The following is a 22,151-nucleotide window of genomic DNA, read 5'->3' as shown; positions in this document are numbered from 1 at the left end:
TCAAGAGTGATGGGGAACGCCGCCTGAGAGCATCGATTTTTTCCAAGACGTTCTTACAGAACATCAGGAAGCCAAGGACTGAAGTGGATGACATCATCTTATGAAATGTCAGATATTCACTACATGGCCGTTAAACGGGCCATGTCGAAGATAGTGAACGCCATACTGCTCCCATGGCTTAGGGAGACGCGATGCAGTGCAAAGCACTTTGAATGGTGAGAAAGGCACTATCCAAGTGGAGATAGTTTTCCATAAATGCTGCTGGAGATGCCGGGGATTGAACCCGGGCCTCATACATGCAAACTGCGCTCTACACTGAGCTACATCCCCACGCCAAAAAGGCAGGAACAGCGCAAAGCATCTATTTCTGACCGCCTAATCTTCACAAGCAAAGTCTAACTTTTTTGGCTTCATGCGCCCCTGAGCAACTTTCATAGTTATATCCAGTCTCTTTTATTCATCTATGCTGTACCTAAGTTGTCTTCATGCACAGCCGAGCAACTAGATCAGCAATGAATCACCATAAGACGGTTGTTGACCGGCATCTCCATCCATCCATCGTCAACCGCTTATGCTGCGTACAGGGTTGCGGGGCTGGAGCCAATCCCAGCTGACATGGGGCGAAAGGCGGGGTACCCCCTGGACAGGTCGCCTGTCCATCGCAGGGCCACACATAGACAAAGAAGCAGGCACACGCAAACCTATGGACAATTTAGAGTCAGCACTAACCTAGTCCGCATGTCTTTGGAGGGTGAGGAACCGGAGCACCCGGAGAGAACCCACGCAGACACGGCGAGAACATGCAACTCCTCACAGAAAGGCCGTGACGACCGGGCTCGAACCCACGACCTTCTCATGACCAGCATCTGCACCTTAAAAGGCAGCTCCCGAGAGTCTTCAGAGTGACATCGCTGACAGAGGTGAAACGTTGCACAAGAAGAACGACCTCCGATGGCCGGAATCAAACCCGGGTCACTGCTTGGAAGGCAGCTATGCTCACCACTATACCACCATCGCTGCAGGCAAGCAAGGAGTTCCAGCTGTTTGTTTTTTTGTGGTTTTTGAGACAGCCCAGAGTCCTGCACGGTGATGGTCAGCAGTAAACACAATTCAGATGCCTGGATTGAACCGGGACCTCATGCAAAATCATTGCATTACTACTGTCCATGAAATCCTATGTATGTAACGAATTCTTTAGGCGTATCCTCAGTCTGTTTTGTCCTGTCCTGTCTCTTTAAGGCCCCCTACTCTGCAGCTGATTGCTAACCCTAACCCTAACTGGGTCCATCACGTCATGCACCCTGGCCAAAAAGCCCTACACTGTGAAAGAAACTCTGTGAAACTGTGGATTTGTATTTCAGAGTCACAAGCCAGGTGACATGACTTGTTTCACTGTTAGAATTCGATCTATTTGTTATCGTAACATTTGAAATGTCTAGAAGAGCCACACGATTAAATCATTTTAACTTTATCAGTGCTGCATGACTTGTGTGGGATGAAAGAGCTCAAGATGATGGGAAACGCCACTGAGTGCATGATTTTTTCCAAGACGTTCTTACAGAACACCCAGAAGCCTAATCTTCAACAAGCAAAGTCTAACTTTTTTGGCTTCATGCGCCCCTGAGCAACTTTCATAGTTATATCCAGTTCTTTTTATTCATCTATGCTGTAACCTAAGTTGTCTTCATGCACAGCCGAGCAACTAGATCAGCAATGAATCACCATAAAGACGGTTGTTGACCGGCATCTCATCCATCCATCGTCAACCGCTTATGCTGCGTACAGGGTTGCGGGGGCTGGAGCCAATCCCAGCTGACATGGGGCGAAAGGCGGGGTACCCCCTGGACAGGTCGCCTGTCCATCGCAGGGCCACACATAGACAAAGAAGCAGGCACACGCAAACCTATGGACAATTTAGAGTCAGCAACTAACCTAGTCCGCATGTCTTTGGAGGGTGGGAGGAAGCCGGAGCACCCGGAGAGAACCCACGCAGACACGGCGAGAACATGCAAACTCCTCACAGAAAGGCCGTGACGACCGGGGCTCGAACCCACGACCTTCTCATGACCAGCATCTGCACCGGTTAAAAGGCAGCTCCCGAGAGTCTTCAGAGTGACATCGCTGGACAGAGGTGAAACGTTGCACAAGAAAAACGACCTGCGATGGCCGGGAATCGAACCCGGGTCAACTGCTTGGAAGGCAGCTATGCTCACCACTATACCACCATCGCTGCAGGCAAGCAAGGATTTCCAGCTGTTTGTTTTTTGTGGTTTTTGAGACAGCCCAGAGTCCTGCACGGTGATGGTCAGCAGTAAAACACAATTCAGATGCACTGGATTGAACCGGGACCTCATACATGCAAAATCATTGCATTACTAACTGTCCATGAAATCCTAAGTATGTAACGAATTCTTTAGGCGTATCCTCAGTCTGTTTTTGTCCTGTCCTGTCTCTTTAAGGCCCCCTACTCTGCAGCTGATTGGCTAACCCTAACCCTAACTGGGTCCATCACGTCATGCACCCTGGCCCAAAAAGCCCTACACTGTGAAAGAAACGGCTGTGAAACTGTGGATAATTTGTATTTCAGAGTCACAAGCCAGGTGACATGACTTGTTTCACTGTTAGAATTCGATCTATTTGTTACCGTAACATTTGAAATGTCTAGAAGAGCCACACGATTAAATCATTTTAACTTTATCAGTGCTGCATGACTTGTGTGGGATGAAAGAGCTCAAGAGTGATGGGAAACGCCACCTGAGTGCATGATTTTTTCCAAGACGTTCTTACAGAACACCCAGAAGCCAAGGACTGAACTGTGTATGACATCATCCTATGAAATGAATTGTTTGGTCAGATATTCACTACATGGCCGTGGAATGGAAACGGAAATACATGCAAAATCATTGCATTACTAACTGTCCATGAAATCGTATGTATGTAACGAATTCTTTAGGCATATCCTCACTCTGTTTTTGTGCTTTGTGTGATACTTGCGCAATACTACAGTCCTGTCTCTTTAAGGCCCCCTACCGTGCAGCTGACTGGCATGCGCTCTACCACTGAGCTACATCCCCACGGCCAAAAAGGCAGGAGACAGCGCAAAGCATCTATTTCTGACCGCCTAATCTTCAACAAGCAAAGTCTAACTTTTTTGGCTTCATGCGCCCCTGAGCAACTTTCATAGTTATATCCAGTTCTCTTTATTCATCTATGCTGTAACCTAAGTTGTCTTCATGCACAGCCGAGCAACTAGATCAGCAATGAATCACCATAAAGACGGTTGTTGACCGGCATCTCCATCCATCCATCGTCAACCGCTTATGCTGCGTACAGGGTTGCGGGGGCTGGAGCCAATCCCAGCTGACATGGGGCGAAAGGCGGGGTACCCCCTGGACAGGTCGCCTGTCCATCGCAGGGCCACACATAGACAAAGAAGCAGGCACACACAAACCTATGGACAATTTAGAGTCAGCAACTAACCTAGTCCGCATGTCTTTGGAGGGTGGGAGGAAGCCGGAGCACCCGGAGAAAACCCACGCAGACACGGCGAGAACATGCAAACTCCTCACAGAAAGGCCGTGACGACCGGGGCTCGAACCCACGACCTTCTCATGACCAGCATCTGCACCGGTTAAAAGGCAGCTCCCGAGAGTCTTCAGAGTGACATCGCTGGACAGAGGTGAAACGTTGCACAAGAAGAAACGACCTGCGATGGCCGGGAATCGAACCCGGGTCAACTGCTTGGAAGGCAGCTATGCTCACCACTATACCACCATCGCTGCAGGCAAGCAAGGAGTTCCAGCTGTTTGTTTTTTTGTGGTTTTTGAGACAGCCCAGAGTCCTGCACGGTGATGGTCAGCAGTAAAACACAATTCAGATGCACTGGATTGAACCGGGACCTCATACATGCAAAATCATTGCATTACTAACTGTCCATGAAATCCTATGTATGTAACGAATTCTTTAGGCGTATCCTCAGTCTGTTTTTGTCCTGTCCTGTCTCTTTAAGGCCCCCTACTCTGCAGCTGATTGGCTAACCCTAACCCTAACTGGGTCCATCACGTCATGCACCCTGGCCCAAAAAGCCCTACACTGTGAAAGAAACGGCTGTGAAACTGTGGATAATTTGTATTTCAGAGTCACAAGCCAGGTGACATGACTTGTTTCACTGTTAGAATTCGATCTATTTGTTGCCGTAACATTTGAAATGTCTAGAAGAGCCACACGATTAAATCATTTTAACTTTATCAGTGCTGCATGACTTGTGTGGGACGAAAGAGCTCAAGAGTGATGGGAAACGCCACCTGAGTGCATGATTTTTTCCAAGACGTTCTTACAGAACACCCAGAAGCCAAGGACTGAACTGTGTATGACATCATCCTATGAAATGAATTGTTTGGTCAGATATTCACTACATGGCCGTGGAATGGAAACGGAAATACATGCAAAATCATTGCATTACTAACTGTCCATGAAATCGTATGTATGTAACGAATTCTTTAGGCATATCCTCACTCTGTTTTTGTGCTTTGTGTGATACTTGCGCAATACTACAGTCCTGTCTCTTTAAGGCCCCCTATCGTGCAGCTGACTGGCTAACCATAACCCTGACCGGGTCCATCACGTCATGCACCCTGAGTGCATGATTTTTTCCAAGACGTTCTTACAGAACATCCAGAAGCCAAGGACTGAACTGTGTATGACATCATCCTATGAAATGAATTGTTTGGTCAGATATTCACTACATGGCCGTGGAATGGAAACGGAAATACATGCAAAATCATTGCATTACTAACTGTCCATGAAATCGTATGTATGTAACGAATTCTTTAGGCATATCCTCACTCTGTTTTTGTGCTTTGTGTGATACTTGCGCAATACTACAGTCCTGTCTCTTTAAGGCCCCCTACCGTGCAGCTGACTGGCTAACCATAACCCTGACCGGGTCCATCACGTCATGCACCCTGGCCCAAAAAGCCCTTCTGTTACCGTAACATTTGAAATGTGTAGAAGAGCCACACGATTAAATCATTTTAACTTTATCAGTGCTGCATGACTTGTGTGGGACGAAAGAGCTCAAGAGTGATGGGGAACGCCGCCTGAGAGCATCGATTTTTTCCAAGACGTTCTTACAGAACAGGAAGCCAAGGACTGAACTGTGGATGACATCATCTTATGAAATGGTCAGATATTCACTACATGGCCGTGGAATGGAAACGGGCCCATGTCGAAGATAGTGAACGCCATACTGCTCCCAATGGCGTTAGGGAGACGCGATGCAGTGCAAAGCACTTTGAATGGTAAGAAAGGCACTATCCAAGTGGAGATACTTTTCCATAAATGCTGCTGGAGATGCCGGGGATTGAACCCGGGGCCTCATACATGCAAAGCATGCACTCTACCACTGAGCTACATCCCCACGGCCAAAACGGCAGGAGACAGCGCAAAGCATCTATTTCTGACCGCCTAATCTTCAACAAGCAAAGTCTAACTTTTTTGGCTTCATGCGCCCCTGAGCAACTTTCATAGTTATATCCAGTTCTCTTTATTCATCTATGCTGTAACCTTAGTTGTCTTCATGCACAGCCGAGCAACTAGATCAGCAATGAATCACCATAAAGACGGTTGTTGACCGGCATCTCCATCCATCCATCGTCAACCGCTTATGCTGCGTACAGGGTTGCGGGGGCTGGAGCCAATCCCAGCTGACATGGGGCGAAAGGCGGGGTACCCCCTGGACAGGTCGCCTGTCCATCGCAGGGCCACACATAGACAAAGAAGCAGGCACACGCAAACCTATGGACAATTTAGAGTCAGCAACTAACCTAGTCCGCATGTCTTTGGAGGGTGGGAGGAAGCCGGAGCACCCGGAGAGAACCCACGCAGACACGGCGAGAACATGCAAACTCCTCACAGAAAGGCCGTGACGACCGGGGCTCGAACCCACGACCTTCTCATGACCAGCATCTGCACCGGTTAAAAGGCAGCTCCCGAGAGTCTTCAGAGTGACATCGCTGGACAGAGGTGAAGCGTTGCACAAGAAGTAACGACCTGCGATGGCCGGGAATCGAACCCGGGTCAACTGCTTGGAAGGCAGCTATGCTCACCACTATACCACCATCGCTGCAGGCAAGCAAGGAGTTCCAGCTGTTTGTTTTTTTGTGTTTTTGAGACAGCCCAGAGTCCTGCACGGTGATGGTCAGCAGTAAAACACAATTCAGATGCACTGGATTGAACCGGGACCTCATACATGCAAAATCATTGCATTACTAACTGTCCATGAAATCCTATGTATGTAACGAATTCTTTAGGCGTATCCTCAGTCTGTTTTTGTCCTGTCCTGTCTCTTTAAGGCCCCCTACTCTGCAGCTGATTGGCTAACCCTAACCCTAACTGGGTCCATCACGTCATGCACCCTGGCCCAAAAAGCCCTACACTGTGAAAGAAACGGCTGTGAAACTGTGGATAATTTGTATTTCAGAGTCACAAGCCAGGTGACATGACTTGTTTCACTGTTAGAATTCGATCTATTTGTTACCGTAACATTTGAAATGTCTAGAAGAGCCACACGATTAAATCATTTTAACTTTATCAGTGCTGCATGACTTGTGTGGGATGAAAGAGCTCAAGAGTGATGGGAAACGCCACCTGAGTGCATGATTTTTTCCAAGACGTTCTTACAGAACACCCAGAAGCCAAGGACTGAACTGTGTATGACATCATCCTATGAAATGAATTGTTTGGTCAGATATTCACTACATGGCCGTGGAATGGAAACGGAAATACATGCAAAATCATTGCATTACTAACTGTCCATGAAATCGTATGTATGTAACGAATTCTTTAGGCATATCCTCACTCTGTTTTTGTGCTTTGTGTGATACTTGCGCAATACTACAGTCCTGTCTCTTTAAGGCCCCCTACCGTGCAGCTGACTGGCTAACCATAACCCTGACCGGGTCCATCACGTCATACACCCTGGCCCAAAAAGCCCTTCTGTTACCGTAACATTTGAAATGTGTAGAAGAGCCACACGATTAAATCATTTTAACTTTATCAGTGCTACATCGCTGGACAGAGGTGAAGCGTTGCACAAGAAGTAACGACCTGCGATGGCCAGGAATCTAACCCGGGTCAACTGCTTGGAAGGCAGCTATGCTCACCACTATACCACCATCGCTGCAGGCAAGCAAGGAGTTCCAGCTGTTTGTTTTTTTGTGTTTTTTGAGACAGCCCAGAGTCCTGCACGGTGATGGTCAGCAGTAAAACACAATTCAGATGCACTGGATTGAACCGGGACCTCATACATGCAAAATCATTGCATTACTAACTGTCCATGAAATCCTATGTATGTAACGAATTCTTTAGGCGTATCCTCTGTCTGTTTTTGTCCTGTCCTGTCTCTTTAAGGCCCCCTACTCTGCAGCTGATTGGCTAACCCTAACCCTAACTGGGTCCATCACGTCATGCACCCTGGCCCAAAAAGCCCTACACTGTGAAAGAAACGGCTGTGAAACTGTGGATAATTTGTATTTCAGAGTCACAAGCCAGGTGACATGACTTGTTTCACTGTTAGAATTCGATCTATTTGTTGCCGTAACATTTGAAATGTCTAGAAGAGCCACACGATTAAATCATTTTAACTTTATCAGTGCTGCATGACTTGTGTGGGACGAAAGAGCTCAAGAGTGATGGGAAACGCCACCTGAGTGCATGATTTTTTCCAAGACGTTCTTACAGAACGCCCAGAAGACAAGGACTGAACTGTGTATGACATCATCCTATGAAATGAATTGTTTGGTCAGATATTCACTACATGGCCGTGGAATGGAAACGGAAATACATGCAAAATCATTGCATTACTAACTGTCCATGAAATCGTATGTATGTAACGAATTCTTTAGGCATATCCTCACTCTGTTTTTGTGCTTTGTGTGATACTTGCGCAATACTACAGTCCTGTCTCTTTAAGGCCCCCTACCGTGCAGCTGACTGGCTAACCATAACCCTGACCGGGTCCATCACGTCATGCACCCTGAGTGCATGATTTTTTCCAAGACGTTCTTACAGAACATCCAGAAGCCAAGGACTGAACTGTGTATGACATCATCCTATGAAATGAATTGTTTGGTCAGATATTCACTACATGGCCGTGGAATGGAAACGGAAATACATGCAAAATCATTGCATTACTAACTGTCCATGAAATCCTATGTATGTAACGAATTCTTTAGGCGTATCCTCAGTCTGTTTTTGTCCTGTCCTGTCTCTTTAAGGCCCCCTACTCTGCAGCTGATTGGCTAACCCTAACCCTAACTGGGTCCATCACGTCATGCACCCTGGCCCAAAAAGCCCTACACTGTGAAAGAAACGGCTGTGAAACTGTGGATAATTTGTATTTCAGAGTCACAAGCCAGGTGACATGACTTGTTTCACTGTTAGAATTCGATCTATTTGTTGCCGTAACATTTGAAATGTCTAGAAGAGCCACACGATTAAATCATTTTAACTTTATCAGTGCTGCATGACTTGTGTGGGACGAAAGAGCTCAAGAGTGATGGGAAACGCCACCTGAGTGCATGATTTTTTCCAAGACGTTCTTACAGAACACCCAGAAGCCAAGGACTGAACTGTGTATGACATCATCCTATGAAATGAATTGTTTGGTCAGATATTCACTACATGGCCGTGGAATGGAAACGGAAATACATGCAAAATCATTGCATTACTAACTGTCCATGAAATCGTATGTATGTAACGAATTCTTTAGGCATATCCTCACTCTGTTTTTGTGCTTTGTGTGATACTTGCGCAATACTACAGTCCTGTCTCTTTAAGGCCCCCTACCGTGCAGCTGACTGGCTAACCATAACCCTGACCGGGTCCATCACGTCATGCACCCTGAGTGCATGATTTTTTCCAAGACGTTCTTACAGAACATCCAGAAGCCAAGGACTGAACTGTGTATGACATCATCCTATGAAATGAATTGTTTGGTCAGATATTCACTACATGGCCGTGGAATGGAAACGGAAATACATGCAAAATCATTGCATTACTAACTGTCCATGAAATCCTATGTATGTAACGAATTCTTTAGGCGTATCCTCAGTCTGTTTTTGTCCTGTCCTGTCTCTTTAAGGCCCCCTACTCTGCAGCTGATTGGCTAACCCTAACCCTAACTGGGTCCATCACGTCATGCACCCTGGCCCAAAAAGCCCTACACTGTGAAAGAAACGGCTGTGAAACTGTGGATAATTTGTATTTCAGAGTCACAAGCCAGGTGACATGACTTGTTTCACTGTTAGAATTCGATCTATTTGTTGCCGTAACATTTGAAATGTCTAGAAGAGCCACACGATTAAATCATTTTAACTTTATCAGTGCTGCATGACTTGTGTGGGACGAAAGAGCTCAAGAGTGATGGGAAACGCCACCTGAGTGCATGATTTTTTCCAAGACGTTCTTACAGAACATCCAGAAGCCAAGGACTGAACTGTGTATGACATCATCCTATGAAATGAATTGTTTGGTCAGATATTCACTACATGGCCGTGGAATGGAAACGGAAATACATGCAAAATCATTGCATTACTAACTGTCCATGAAATCGTATGTATGTAACGAATTCTTTAGGCATATCCTCACTCTGTTTTTGTGCTTTGTGTGATACTTGCGCAATACTACAGTCCTGTCTCTTTAAGGCCCCCTACCGTGCAGCTGACTGGCTAACCATAACCCTGACCGGGTCCATCACGTCATGCCCCCTGAGTGCATGATTTTTTCCAAGACGTTCTTACAGAACATCCAGAAGCCAAGGACTGAACTGTGTATGACATCATCCTATGAAATGAATTGTTTGGTCAGATATTCACTACATGGCCGTGGAATGGAAACGGAAATACATGCAAAATCATTGCATTACTAACTGTCCATGAAATCCTATGTATGTAACGAATTCTTTAGGCGTATCCTCAGTCTGTTTTTTTCCTGTCCTGTCTCTTTAAGGCCCCCTACTCTGCAGCTGATTGGCTAACCCTAACCCTAAATGGGTCCATCACGTCATGCACCCTGGCCCAAAAAGCCCTACACTGTGAAAGAAACGGCTGTGAAACTGTGGATAATTTGTATTTCAGAGTCACAAGCCAGGTGACATGACTTGTTTCACTGTTAGAATTCGATCTATTTGTTGCCGTAACATTTGAAATGTCTAGAAGAGCCACACGATTAAATCATTTTAACTTTATCAGTGCTGCATGACTTGTGTGGGACGAAAGAGCTCAAGAGTGATGGGAAACGCCACCTGAGTGCATGATTTTTTCCAAGACGTTCTTACAGAACACCCAGAAGCCAAGGACTGAACTGTGTATGACATCATCCTATGAAATGAATTGTTTGGTCAGATATTCACTACATGGCCGTGGAATGGAAACGGAAATACATGCAAAATCATTGCATTACTAACTGTCCATGAAATCGTATGTATGTAACGAATTCTTTAGGCATATCCTCACTCTGTTTTTGTGCTTTGTGTGATACTTGCGCAATACTACAGTCCTGTCTCTTTAAGGCCCCCTACCGTGCAGCTGACTGGCTAACCATAACCCTGACCGGGTCCATCACGTCATGCACCCTGAGTGCATGATTTTTTCCAAGACGTTCTTACAGAACATCCAGAAGCCAAGGACTGAACTGTGTATGACATCATCCTATGAAATGAATTGTTTGGTCAGATATTCACTACATGGCCGTGGAATGGAAACGGAAATACATGCAAAATCATTGCATTACTAACTGTCCATGAAATCGTATGTATGTAACGAATTCTTTAGGCATATCCTCACTCTGTTTTTGTGCTTTGTGTGATACTTGCGCAATACTACAGTCCTGTCTCTTTAAGGCCCCCTACCGTGCAGCTGACTGGCTAACCATAACCCTGACCGGGTCCATCACGTCATGCACCCTGGCCCAAAAAGCCCTTCTGTTACCGTAACATTTGAAATGTGTAGAAGAGCCACACGATTAAATCATTTTAACTTTATCAGTGCTGCATGACTTGTGTGGGACGAAAGAGCTCAAGAGTGATGGGGAACGCCGCCTGAGAGCATCGATTTTTTCCAAGACGTTCTTACAGAACAGGAAGCCAAGGACTGAACTGTGGATGACATCATCTTATGAAATGGTCAGATATTCACTACATGGCCGTGGAATGGAAACGGGCCCATGTCGAAGATAGTGAACGCCATACTGCTCCCAATGGCGTTAGGGAGACGCGATGCAGTGCAAAGCACTTTGAATGGTAAGAAAGGCACTATCCAAGTGGAGATACTTTTCCATAAATGCTGCTGGAGATGCCGGGGATTGAACCCGGGGCCTCATACATGCAAAGCATGCACTCTACCACTGAGCTACATCCCCACGGCCAAAACGGCCGGAGACAGCGCAAAGCATCTATTTCTGACCGCCTAATCTTCAACAAGCAAAGTCTAACTTTTTTGGCTTCATGCGCCCCTGAGCAACTTTCATAGTTATATCCAGTTCTCTTTATTCATCTATGCTGTAACCTAGTTGTCTTCATGCACAGCCGAGCAACTAGATCAGCAATGAATCACCATAAAGACGGTTGTTGACCGGCATCTCCATCCATCCATCGTCAACCGCTTATGCTGCGTACAGGGTTGCGGGGGCTGGAGCCAATCCCAGCTGACATGGGGCGAAAGGCGGGGTACCCCCTGGACAGGTCGCCTGTCCATCGCAGGGCCACACATAGACAAAGAAGCAGGCACACGCAAACCTATGGACAATTTAGAGTCAGCAACTAACCTAGTCCGCATGTCTTTGGAGGGTGGGAGGAAGCCGGAGCACCCGGAGAGAACCCACGCAGACACGGCGAGAACATGCAAACTCCTCACAGAAAGGCCGTGACCGGGGCTCGAACCCACGACCTTCTCATGACCAGCATCTGCACCGGTTAAAAGGCAGCTCCCGAGAGTCTTCAGAGTGACATCGCTGGACAGAGGTGAAGCGTTGCACAAGAAGTAACGACCTGCGATGGCCGGGAATCGAACCCGGGTCAACTGCTTGGAAGGCAGCTATGCTCACCACTATACCACCATCGCTGCAGGCAAGCAAGGAGTTCCAGCTGTTTGTTTTTTTGTGTTTTTGAGACAGCCCAGAGTCCTGCACGGTGATGGTCAGCAGTAAAACACAATTCAGATGCACTGGATTGAACCGGGACCTCATACATGCAAAATCATTGCATTACTAACTGTCCATGAAATCCTATGTATGTAACGAATTCTTTAGGCGTATCCTCAGTCTGTTTTTGTCCTGTCCTGTCTCTTTAAGGCCCCCTACTCTGCAGCTGATTGGCTAACCCTAACCCTAACTGGGTCCATCACGTCATGCACCCTGGCCCAAAAAGCCCTACACTGTGAAAGAAACGGCTGTGAAACTGTGGATAATTTGTATTTCAGAGTCACAAGCCAGGTGACATGACTTGTTTCACTGTTAGAATTCGATCTATTTGTTACCGTAACATTTGAAATGTCTAGAAGAGCCACACGATTAAATCATTTTAACTTTATCAGTGCTGCATGACTTGTGTGGGATGAAAGAGCTCAAGAGTGATGGGAAACGCCACCTGAGTGCATGATTTTTTCCAAGACGTTCTTACAGAACACCCAGAAGCCAAGGACTGAACTGTGTATGACATCATCCTATGAAATGAATTGTTTGGTCAGATATTCACTACATGGCCGTGGAATGGAAACGGAAATACATGCAAAATCATTGCATTACTAACTGTCCATGAAATCGTATGTATGTAACGAATTCTTTAGGCATATCCTCACTCTGTTTTTGTGCTTTGTGTGATACTTGCGCAATACTACAGTCCTGTCTCTTTAAGGCCCCCTACCGTGCAGCTGACTGGCTAACCATAACCCTGACCGGGTCCATCACGTCATACACCCTGGCCCAAAAAGCCCTTCTGTTACCGTAACATTTGAAATGTGTAGAAGAGCCACACGATTAAATCATTTTAACTTTATCAGTGCTACATCGCTGGACAGAGGTGAAGCGTTGCACAAGAAGTAACGACCTGCGATGGCCAGGAATCTAACCCGGGTCAACTGCTTGGAAGGCAGCTATGCTCACCACTATACCACCATCGCTGCAGGCAAGCAAGGAGTTCCAGCTGTTTGTTTTTTTGTGTTTTTTGAGACAGCCCAGAGTCCTGCACGGTGATGGTCAGCAGTAAAACACAATTCAGATGCACTGGATTGAACCGGGACCTCATACATGCAAAATCATTGCATTACTAACTGTCCATGAAATCCTATGTATGTAACGAATTCTTTAGGCGTATCCTCTGTCTGTTTTTGTCCTGTCCTGTCTCTTTAAGGCCCCCTACTCTGCAGCTGATTGGCTAACCCTAACCCTAACTGGGTCCATCACGTCATGCACCCTGGCCCAAAAAGCCCTACACTGTGAAAGAAACGGCTGTGAAACTGTGGATAATTTGTATTTCAGAGTCACAAGCCAGGTGACATGACTTGTTTCACTGTTAGAATTCGATCTATTTGTTGCCGTAACATTTGAAATGTCTAGAAGAGCCACACGATTAAATCATTTTAACTTTATCAGTGCTGCATGACTTGTGTGGGACGAAAGAGCTCAAGAGTGATGGGAAACGCCACCTGAGTGCATGATTTTTTCCAAGACGTTCTTACAGAACATCCAGAAGCCAAGGACTGAACTGTGTATGACATCATCCTATGAAATGAATTGTTTGGTCAGATATTCACTACATGGCCGTGGAATGGAAACGGAAATACATGCAAAATCATTGCATTACTAACTGTCCATGAAATCGTATGTATGTAACGAATTCTTTAGGCATATCCTCACTCTGTTTTTGTGCTTTGTGTGATACTTGCGCAATACTACAGTCCTGTCTCTTTAAGGCCCCCTACCGTGCAGCTGACTGGCTAACCATAACCCTGACCGGGTCCATCACGTCATGCACCCTGAGTGCATGATTTTTTCCAAGACGTTCTTACAGAACATCCAGAAGCCAAGGACTGAACTGTGTATGACATCATCCTATGAAATGAATTGTTTGGTCAGATATTCACTACATGGCCGTGGAATGGAAACGGAAATACATGCAAAATCATTGCATTACTAACTGTCCATGAAATCCTATGTATGTAACGAATTCTTTAGGCGTATCCTCAGTCTGTTTTTGTCCTGTCCTGTCTCTTTAAGGCCCCCTACTCTGCAGCTGATTGGCTAACCCTAACCCTAACTGGGTCCATCACGTCATGCACCCTGGCCCAAAAAGCCCTACACTGTGAAAGAAACGGCTGTGAAACTGTGGATAATTTGTATTTCAGAGTCACAAGCCAGGTGACATGACTTGTTTCACTGTTAGAATTCGATCTATTTGTTGCCGTAACATTTGAAATGTCTAGAAGAGCCACACGATTAAATCATTTTAACTTTATCAGTGCTGCATGACTTGTGTGGGACGAAAGAGCTCAAGAGTGATGGGAAACGCCACCTGAGTGCATGATTTTTTCCAAGACGTTCTTACAGAACACCCAGAAGCCAAGGACTGAACTGTGTATGACATCATCCTATGAAATGAATTGTTTGGTCAGATATTCACTACATGGCCGTGGAATGGAAACGGAAATACATGCAAAATCATTGCATTACTAACTGTCCATGAAATCGTATGTATGTAACGAATTCTTTAGGCATATCCTCACTCTGTTTTTGTGCTTTGTGTGATACTTGCGCAATACTACAGTCCTGTCTCTTTAAGGCCCCCTACCGTGCAGCTGACTGGCTAACCATAACCCTGACCGGGTCCATCACGTCATGCACCCTGAGTGCATGATTTTTTCCAAGACGTTCTTACAGAACATCCAGAAGCCAAGGACTGAACTGTGTATGACATCATCCTATGAAATGAATTGTTTGGTCAGATATTCACTACATGGCCGTGGAATGGAAACGGAAATACATGCAAAATCATTGCATTACTAACTGTCCATGAAATCGTATGTATGTAACGAATTCTTTAGGCATATCCTCACTCTGTTTTTGTGCTTTGTGTGATACTTGCGCAATACTACAGTCCTGTCTCTTTAAGGCCCCCTACCGTGCAGCTGACTGGCTAACCATAACCCTGACCGGGTCCATCACGTCATGCACCCTGGCCCAAAAAGCCCTTCTGTTACCGTAACATTTGAAATGTGTAGAAGAGCCACACGATTAAATCATTTTAACTTTATCAGTGCTGCATGACTTGTGTGGGACGAAAGAGCTCAAGAGTGATGGGGAACGCCGCCTGAGAGCATCGATTTTTTCCAAGACGTTCTTACAGAACAGGAAGCCAAGGACTGAACTGTGGATGACATCATCTTATGAAATGGTCAGATATTCACTACATGGCCGTGGAATGGAAACGGGCCCATGTCGAAGATAGTGAACGCCATACTGCTCCCAATGGCGTTAGGGAGACGCGATGCAGTGCAAAGCACTTTGAATGGTAAGAAAGGCACTATCCAAGTGGAGATACTTTTCCATAAATGCTGCTGGAGATGCCGGGGATTGAACCCGGGGCCTCATACATGCAAAGCATGCACTCTACCACTGAGCTACATCCCCACGGCCAAAACGGCGGAGACAGCGCAAAGCATCTATTTCTGACCGCCTAATCTTCAACAAGCAAAGTCTAACTTTTTTGGCTTCATGCGCCCCTGAGCAACTTTCATAGTTATATCCAGTTCTCTTTATTCATCTATGCTGTAACCTAGTTGTCTTCATGCACAGCCGAGCAACTAGATCAGCAATGAATCACCATAAAGACGGTTGTTGACCGGCATCTCCATCCATCCATCGTCAACCGCTTATGCTGCGTACAGGGTTGCGGGGGCTGGAGCCAATCCCAGCTGACATGGGGCGAAAGGCGGGGTACCCCCTGGACAGGTCGCCTGTCCATCGCAGGGCCACACATAGACAAAGAAGCAGGCACACGCAAACCTATGGACAATTTAGAGTCAGCAACTAACCTAGTCCGCATGTCTTTGGAGGGTGGGAGGAAGCCGGAGCACCCGGAGAGAACCCACGCAGACACGGCGAGAACATGCAAACTCCTCACAGAAAGGCCGTGACGACCGGGGCTCGAACCCACGACCTTCTCATGACCAGCATCTGCACCGGTTAAAAGGCAGCTCCCGAGAGTCTTCAGAGTGACATCGCTGGACAGAGGTGAAGCGTTGCACAAGAAGTAACGACCTGCGATGGCCGGGAATCGAACCCGGGTCAACTGCTTGGAAGGCAGCTATGCTCACCACTATACCACCATCGCTGCAGGCAAGCAAGGAGTTCCAGCTGTTTGTTTTTTTGTGTTTTTGAGACAGCCCAGAGTCCTGCACGGTGATGGTCAGCAGTAAAACACAATTCAGATGCACTGGATTGAACCGGGACCTCATACATGCAAAATCATTGCATTACTAACTGTCCATGAAATCCTATGTATGTAACGAATTCTTTAGGCGTATCCTCAGTCTGTTTTTGTCCTGTCCTGTCTCTTTAAGGCCCCCTACTCTGCAGCTGATTGGCTAACCCTAACCCTAACTGGGTCCATCACGTCATGCACCCTGGCCCAAAAAGCCCTACACTGTGAAAGAAACGGCTGTGAAACTGTGGATAATTTGTATTTCAGAGTCACAAGCCAGGTGACATGACTTGTTTCACTGTTAGAATTCGATCTATTTGTTACCGTAACATTTGAAATGTCTAGAAGAGCCACACGATTAAATCATTTTAACTTTATCAGTGCTGCATGACTTGTGTGGGATGAAAGAGCTCAAGAGTGATGGGAAACGCCACCTGAGTGCATGATTTTTTCCAAGACGTTCTTACAGAACACCCAGAAGCCAAGGACTGAACTGTGTATGACATCATCCTATGAAATGAATTGTTTGGTCAGATATTCACTACATGGCCGTGGAATGGAAACGGAAATACATGCAAAATCATTGCATTACTAACTGTCCATGAAATCGTATGTATGTAACGAATTCTTTAGGCATATCCTCACTCTGTTTTTGTGCTTTGTGTGATACTTGCGCAATACTACAGTCCTGTCTCTTTAAGGCCCCCTACCGTGCAGCTGACTGGCTAACCATAACCCTGACCGGGTCCATCACGTCATGCACCCTGGCCCAAAAAGCCCTTCTGTTACCGTAACATTTGAAATGTGTAGAAGAGCCACACGATTAAATCATTTTAACTTTATCAGTGCTACATCGCTGGACAGAGGTGAAGCGTTGCACAAGAAGTAACGACCTGCGATGGCCAGGAATCTAACCCGGGTCAACTGCTTGGAAGGCAGCTATGCTCACCACTATACCACCATCGCTGCAGGCAAGCAAGGAGTTCCAGCTGTTTGTTTTTTTGTGTTTTTGAGACAGCCCAGAGTCCTGCACGGTGATGGTCAGCAGTAAAACACAATTCAGATGCACTGGATTGAACCGGGACCTCATACATGCAAAATCATTGCATTACTAACTGTCCATGAAATCCTATGTATGTAACGAATTCTTTAGGCGTATCCTCGTCTGTTTTTGTCCTGTCCTGTCTCTTTAAGGCCCCCTACTCTGCAGCTGATTGGCTAACCCTAACCCTAACTGGGTCCATCACGTCATGCACCCTGGCCCAAAAAGCCCTACACTGTGAAAGAAACGGCTGTGAAACTGTGGATAATTTGTATTTCAGAGTCACAAGCCAGGTGACATGACTTGTTTCACTGTTAGAATTCGATCTATTTGTTGCCGTAACATTTGAAATGTCTAGAAGAGCCACACGATTAAATCATTTTAACTTTATCAGTGCTGCATGACTTGTGTGGGACGAAAGAGCTCAAGAGTGATGGGAAACGCCACCTGAGTGCATGATTTTTTCCAAGACGTTCTTACAGAACACCCAGAAGCCAAGGACTGAACTGTGTATGACATCATCCTATGAAATGAATTGTTTGGTCAGATATTCACTACATGGCCGTGGAATGGAAACGGAAATACATGCAAAATCATTGCATTACTAACTGTCCATGAAATCGTATGTATGTAACGAATTCTTTAGGCATATCCTCACTCTGTTTTTGTGCTTTGTGTGATACTTGCGCAATACTACAGTCCTGTCTCTTTAAGGCCCCCTACCGTGCAGCTGACTGGCTAACCATAACCCTGACCGGGTCCATCACGTCATGCACCCTGAGTGCATGATTTTTTCCAAGACGTTCTTACAGAACATCCAGAAGCCAAGGACTGAACTGTGTATGACATCATCCTATGAAATGAATTGTTTGGTCAGATATTCACTACATGGCCGTGGAATGGAAACGGAAATACATGCAAAATCATTGCATTACTAACTGTCCATGAAATCGTATGTATGTAACGAATTCTTTAGGCATATCCTCACTCTGTTTTTGTGCTTTGTGTGATACTTGCGCAATACTACAGTCCTGTCTCTTTAAGGCCCCCTACCGTGCAGCTGACTGGCTAACCATAACCCTGACCGGGTCCATCACGTCATGCACCCTGGCCCAAAAAGCCCTTCTGTTACCGTAACATTTGAAATGTGTAGAAGAGCCACACGATTAAATCATTTTAACTTTATCAGTGCTGCATGACTTGTGTGGGACGAAAGAGCTCAAGAGTGATGGGGAACGCCGCCTGAGAGCATCGATTTTTTCCAAGACGTTCTTACAGAACAGGAAGCCAAGGACTGAACTGTGGATGACATCATCTTATGAAATGGTCAGATATTCACTACATGGCCGTGGAATGGAAACGGGCCCATGTCGAAGATAGTGAACGCCATACTGCTCCCAATGGCGTTAGGGAGACGCGATGCAGTGCAAAGCACTTTGAATGGTAGAAAGGCACTATCCAAGTGGAGATAGTTTTCCATAAATGCTGCTGGAGATGCCGGGGATTGAACCCGGGGCCTCATACATGCAAAGCATGCACTCTACCACTGAGCTACATCCCCACGGCCAAAACGGCGGAGACAGCGCAAAGCATCTATTTCTGACCGCCTAATCTTCAACAAGCAAAGTCTAACTTTTTTGGCTTCATGCGCCCCTGAGCAACTTTCATAGTTATATCCAGTTCTCTTTATTCATCTATGCTGTAACCTTAGTTGTCTTCATGCACAGCCGAGCAACTAGATCAGCAATGAATCACCATAAAGACGGTTGTTGACCGGCATCTCCATCCATCCATCGTCAACCGCTTATGCTGCGTACAGGGTTGCGGGGGCTGGAGCCAATCCCAGCTGACATGGGGCGAAAGGCGGGGTACCCCCTGGACAGGTCGCCTGTCCATCGCAGGGCCACACATAGACAAAGAAGCAGGCACACGCAAACCTATGGACAATTTAGAGTCAGCAACTAACCTAGTCCGCATGTCTTTGGAGGGGGGAGGAAGCCGGAGCACCCGGAGAGAACCCACGCAGACACGGCGAGAACATGCAAACTCCTCACAGAAAGGCCGTGACGACCGGGGCTCGAACCCACGACCTTCTCATGACCAGCATCTGCACCGGTTAAAAGGCAGCTCCCGAGAGTCTTCAGAGTGACATCGCTGGACAGAGGTGAAGCGTTGCACAAGAAGTAACGACCTGCGATGGCCGGGAATCGAACCCGGGTCAACTGCTTGGAAGGCAGCTATGCTCACCACTATACCACCATCGCTGCAGGCAAGCAAGGAGTTCCAGCTGTTTGTTTTTTTGGTTTTTGAGACAGCCCAGAGTCCTGCACGGTGATGGTCAGCAGTAAAACACAATTCAGATGCACTGGATTGAACCGGGACCTCATACATGCAAAATCATTGCATTACTAACTGTCCATGAAATCCTATGTATGTAACGAATTCTTTAGGCGTATCCTCAGTCTGTTTTTGTCCTGTCCTGTCTCTTTAAGGCCCCCTACTCTGCAGCTGATTGGCTAACCCTAACCCTAACTGGGTCCATCACGTCATGCACCCTGGCCCAAAAAGCCCTACACTGTGAAAGAAACGGCTGTGAAACTGTGGATAATTTGTATTCAGAGTCACAAGCCAGGTGACATGACTTGTTTCACTGTTAGAATTCGATCTATTTGTTACCGTAACATTTGAAATGTCTAGAAGAGCCACACGATTAAATCATTTTAACTTTATCAGTGCTGCATGACTTGTGTGGGATGAAAGAGCTCAAGAGTGATGGGAAACGCCACCTGAGTGCATGATTTTTTCCAAGACGTTCTTACAGAACACCCAGAAGCCAAGGACTGAACTGGATGAATCATCCTATGAAATGAATTGTTTGGTCAGATATTCACTACATGGCCGTGGAATGGAAACGGAAATACATGCAAAATCATTGCATTACTAACTGTCCATGAAATCGTATGTATGTAACGAATTCTTTAGGCATATCCTCATCTGTTTTGTGCTTTGTGTGATACTTGCGCAATACTACAGTCCGTCTCTTTAAGGCCCCTACGTGCAGCATGGCATGCGCTCTACCACTGAGCTACATCCCCACGGCCAAAAAGGCAGGAGACAGCGCAAAGCATCTATTTCTGACCGCCTAATCGTCAACAAGCAAAGTCTAACTTTTTTGGCTTCATGCGCCCCTGAGCAACTTTCATAGTTATATCCAGTTCTCTTATTCATCTATGCTGTAACCTAAGTTGTCTTCATGCACAGCCGAGCAACTAGATCAGCAATGAATCACCATAAAGACGGTTGTTGACCGGCATCTCCATCCATCCATCGTCAACGCTTATGCTGCGTACAGGGTTGCGGGGCTGGAGCCAATCCCAGCTGACATGGGGCGAAAGGCGGGGTACCCCCTGGACAGGTCGCCTGTCCATCGCAGGGCCACACATAGACAAAGAAGCAGGCACACACAAACCTAGGACAATTAGAGTCAGCAACTAACCTGTCCGCATGTCTTTGGAGGGTGGGAGGAAGCCGGAGCCCGAGGAGAAAACCCACGCAGACACGGCGAGAACATGCAAACTCCTCACAGAAAGGCCGTGACGACCGGGGCTCGAACCCACGACCTTCTCATGACCAGCATCTGCACCGGTTAAAAGGCAGCTCCGAGAGTCTTCAGAGTGACATCGTGGGACAGAGGTGAAACGTTGCACAAGAAGAAACGACGCGATGGCCGGGAATCGAACCCGGGTCAACTGCTTGGAAGGCAGCTATGCTCACCACTATACCACCATCGCTGAGGCAAGCAAGGAGTTCCAGCTGTTTGTTTTTTTGTGGTTTTTGAGACAGCCCAGAGTCCTGCACGGTGATGGTCAGCAGTAAAACACAATTCAGATGCACTGGATTGAACCGGGACCTCATACATGCAAAATCATTGCATTACTAACTGTCCATGAAATCCTATGTATGTAACGAATTCTTTAGGCGTATCCTCAGTCTGTTTTGTCCTGTCCTGTCTCTTTAAGGCCCCCTACTCTGCAGCTGATTGGCTAACCCTAACCCTAACTGGGTCCATCAGTCATGCACCCGGCCAAAAAGCCCTACACTGTGAAAGAAACGGCTGTGAAACTGTGGATAATTTGTTTCAGAGTCACAAGCCAGGTGACATGACTTGTTTCACTGTTAGAATTCGATCTATTTGTTGCCGTAACATTTGAAATGTCTAGAAGAGCCACACGATTAAATCATTTTAACTTTATCAGTGCTGCATGACTTGTGTGGGACGAAAGAGCTCAAGAGTGATGGGAAACGCCACCTGAGTGCATGATTTTTTCCAAGACGTTCTTACAGAACACCCAGAAGCCAAGGACTGAACTGTGTATGACATCCTATGAAATGAATTGTTTGGTCAGATATTCACTACATGGCCTGGAATGGAAACGGAAATACATGCAAAATCATTGCATTACTAACTGTCCATGAAATCGTATGTATGTAACGAATTCTTTAGGCATCCTCACTCTGTTTTTGTGCTTTGTGTGATACTTGCGCAATACTACAGTCCTGTCTCTTTAAGGCCCCTATCGTTGCAGCTGATGGCTAACCATAACCCTGACCGGGTCCATCACGTCATGCACCCTG

The 22,151-nt window shown here is 46.4% G+C and overlaps 14 non-coding genes across 14 annotated transcripts; all 14 read right to left on the bottom strand.

The window, feature by feature from the left end:
- Positions 1-2,158: 2,158 nt before the first annotated feature.
- Positions 2,159-2,230, bottom strand: trnag-ucc. The gene has a single exon. It is a non-coding gene; the product is annotated as a tRNA-Gly (tRNA).
- A 1,477-nt stretch (positions 2,231-3,707) lies between these two features.
- On the bottom strand, positions 3,708-3,779 carry trnag-ucc. Its single transcript has one exon. It is a non-coding gene; the product is annotated as a tRNA-Gly (tRNA).
- Positions 3,780-5,347: 1,568 nt separating this feature from the next.
- On the bottom strand, positions 5,348-5,419 carry trnaa-ugc. Its single transcript has one exon. It is a non-coding gene; the product is annotated as a tRNA-Ala (tRNA).
- A 633-nt stretch (positions 5,420-6,052) lies between these two features.
- On the bottom strand, positions 6,053-6,124 carry trnag-ucc. The gene has a single exon. It is a non-coding gene; the product is annotated as a tRNA-Gly (tRNA).
- A 984-nt stretch (positions 6,125-7,108) lies between these two features.
- trnag-ucc lies at positions 7,109-7,180 on the bottom strand. The gene has a single exon. It is a non-coding gene; the product is annotated as a tRNA-Gly (tRNA).
- A 4,166-nt stretch (positions 7,181-11,346) lies between these two features.
- On the bottom strand, positions 11,347-11,418 carry trnaa-ugc. The gene has a single exon. It is a non-coding gene; the product is annotated as a tRNA-Ala (tRNA).
- A 629-nt stretch (positions 11,419-12,047) lies between these two features.
- On the bottom strand, positions 12,048-12,119 carry trnag-ucc. The gene has a single exon. It is a non-coding gene; the product is annotated as a tRNA-Gly (tRNA).
- A 984-nt stretch (positions 12,120-13,103) lies between these two features.
- trnag-ucc lies at positions 13,104-13,175 on the bottom strand. The gene has a single exon. It is a non-coding gene; the product is annotated as a tRNA-Gly (tRNA).
- Positions 13,176-15,609: 2,434 nt separating this feature from the next.
- On the bottom strand, positions 15,610-15,681 carry trnaa-ugc. Its single transcript has one exon. It is a non-coding gene; the product is annotated as a tRNA-Ala (tRNA).
- Positions 15,682-16,312: 631 nt separating this feature from the next.
- trnag-ucc lies at positions 16,313-16,384 on the bottom strand. The gene has a single exon. It is a non-coding gene; the product is annotated as a tRNA-Gly (tRNA).
- Positions 16,385-17,368: 984 nt separating this feature from the next.
- trnag-ucc lies at positions 17,369-17,440 on the bottom strand. The gene has a single exon. It is a non-coding gene; the product is annotated as a tRNA-Gly (tRNA).
- Positions 17,441-19,005: 1,565 nt separating this feature from the next.
- trnaa-ugc lies at positions 19,006-19,077 on the bottom strand. Its single transcript has one exon. It is a non-coding gene; the product is annotated as a tRNA-Ala (tRNA).
- Positions 19,078-19,708: 631 nt separating this feature from the next.
- trnag-ucc lies at positions 19,709-19,780 on the bottom strand. The gene has a single exon. It is a non-coding gene; the product is annotated as a tRNA-Gly (tRNA).
- A 1,455-nt stretch (positions 19,781-21,235) lies between these two features.
- trnag-ucc lies at positions 21,236-21,307 on the bottom strand. The gene has a single exon. It is a non-coding gene; the product is annotated as a tRNA-Gly (tRNA).
- Positions 21,308-22,151: the final 844 nt, after the last annotated feature.

This window comes from Micropterus salmoides, unplaced genomic scaffold (assembly GCF_014851395.1).
Source record: "Micropterus salmoides isolate LMB-PRFRI ecotype aquatic unplaced genomic scaffold, ASM1485139v1 Ms_hic_scaffold_2632, whole genome shotgun sequence".
Lineage (NCBI taxonomy): Eukaryota > Metazoa > Chordata > Actinopteri > Centrarchiformes > Centrarchidae > Micropterus > Micropterus salmoides.
Note: the sequence above shows the minus strand (reverse complement) of the source record. Positions and strands in the feature narration are given on the sequence as shown.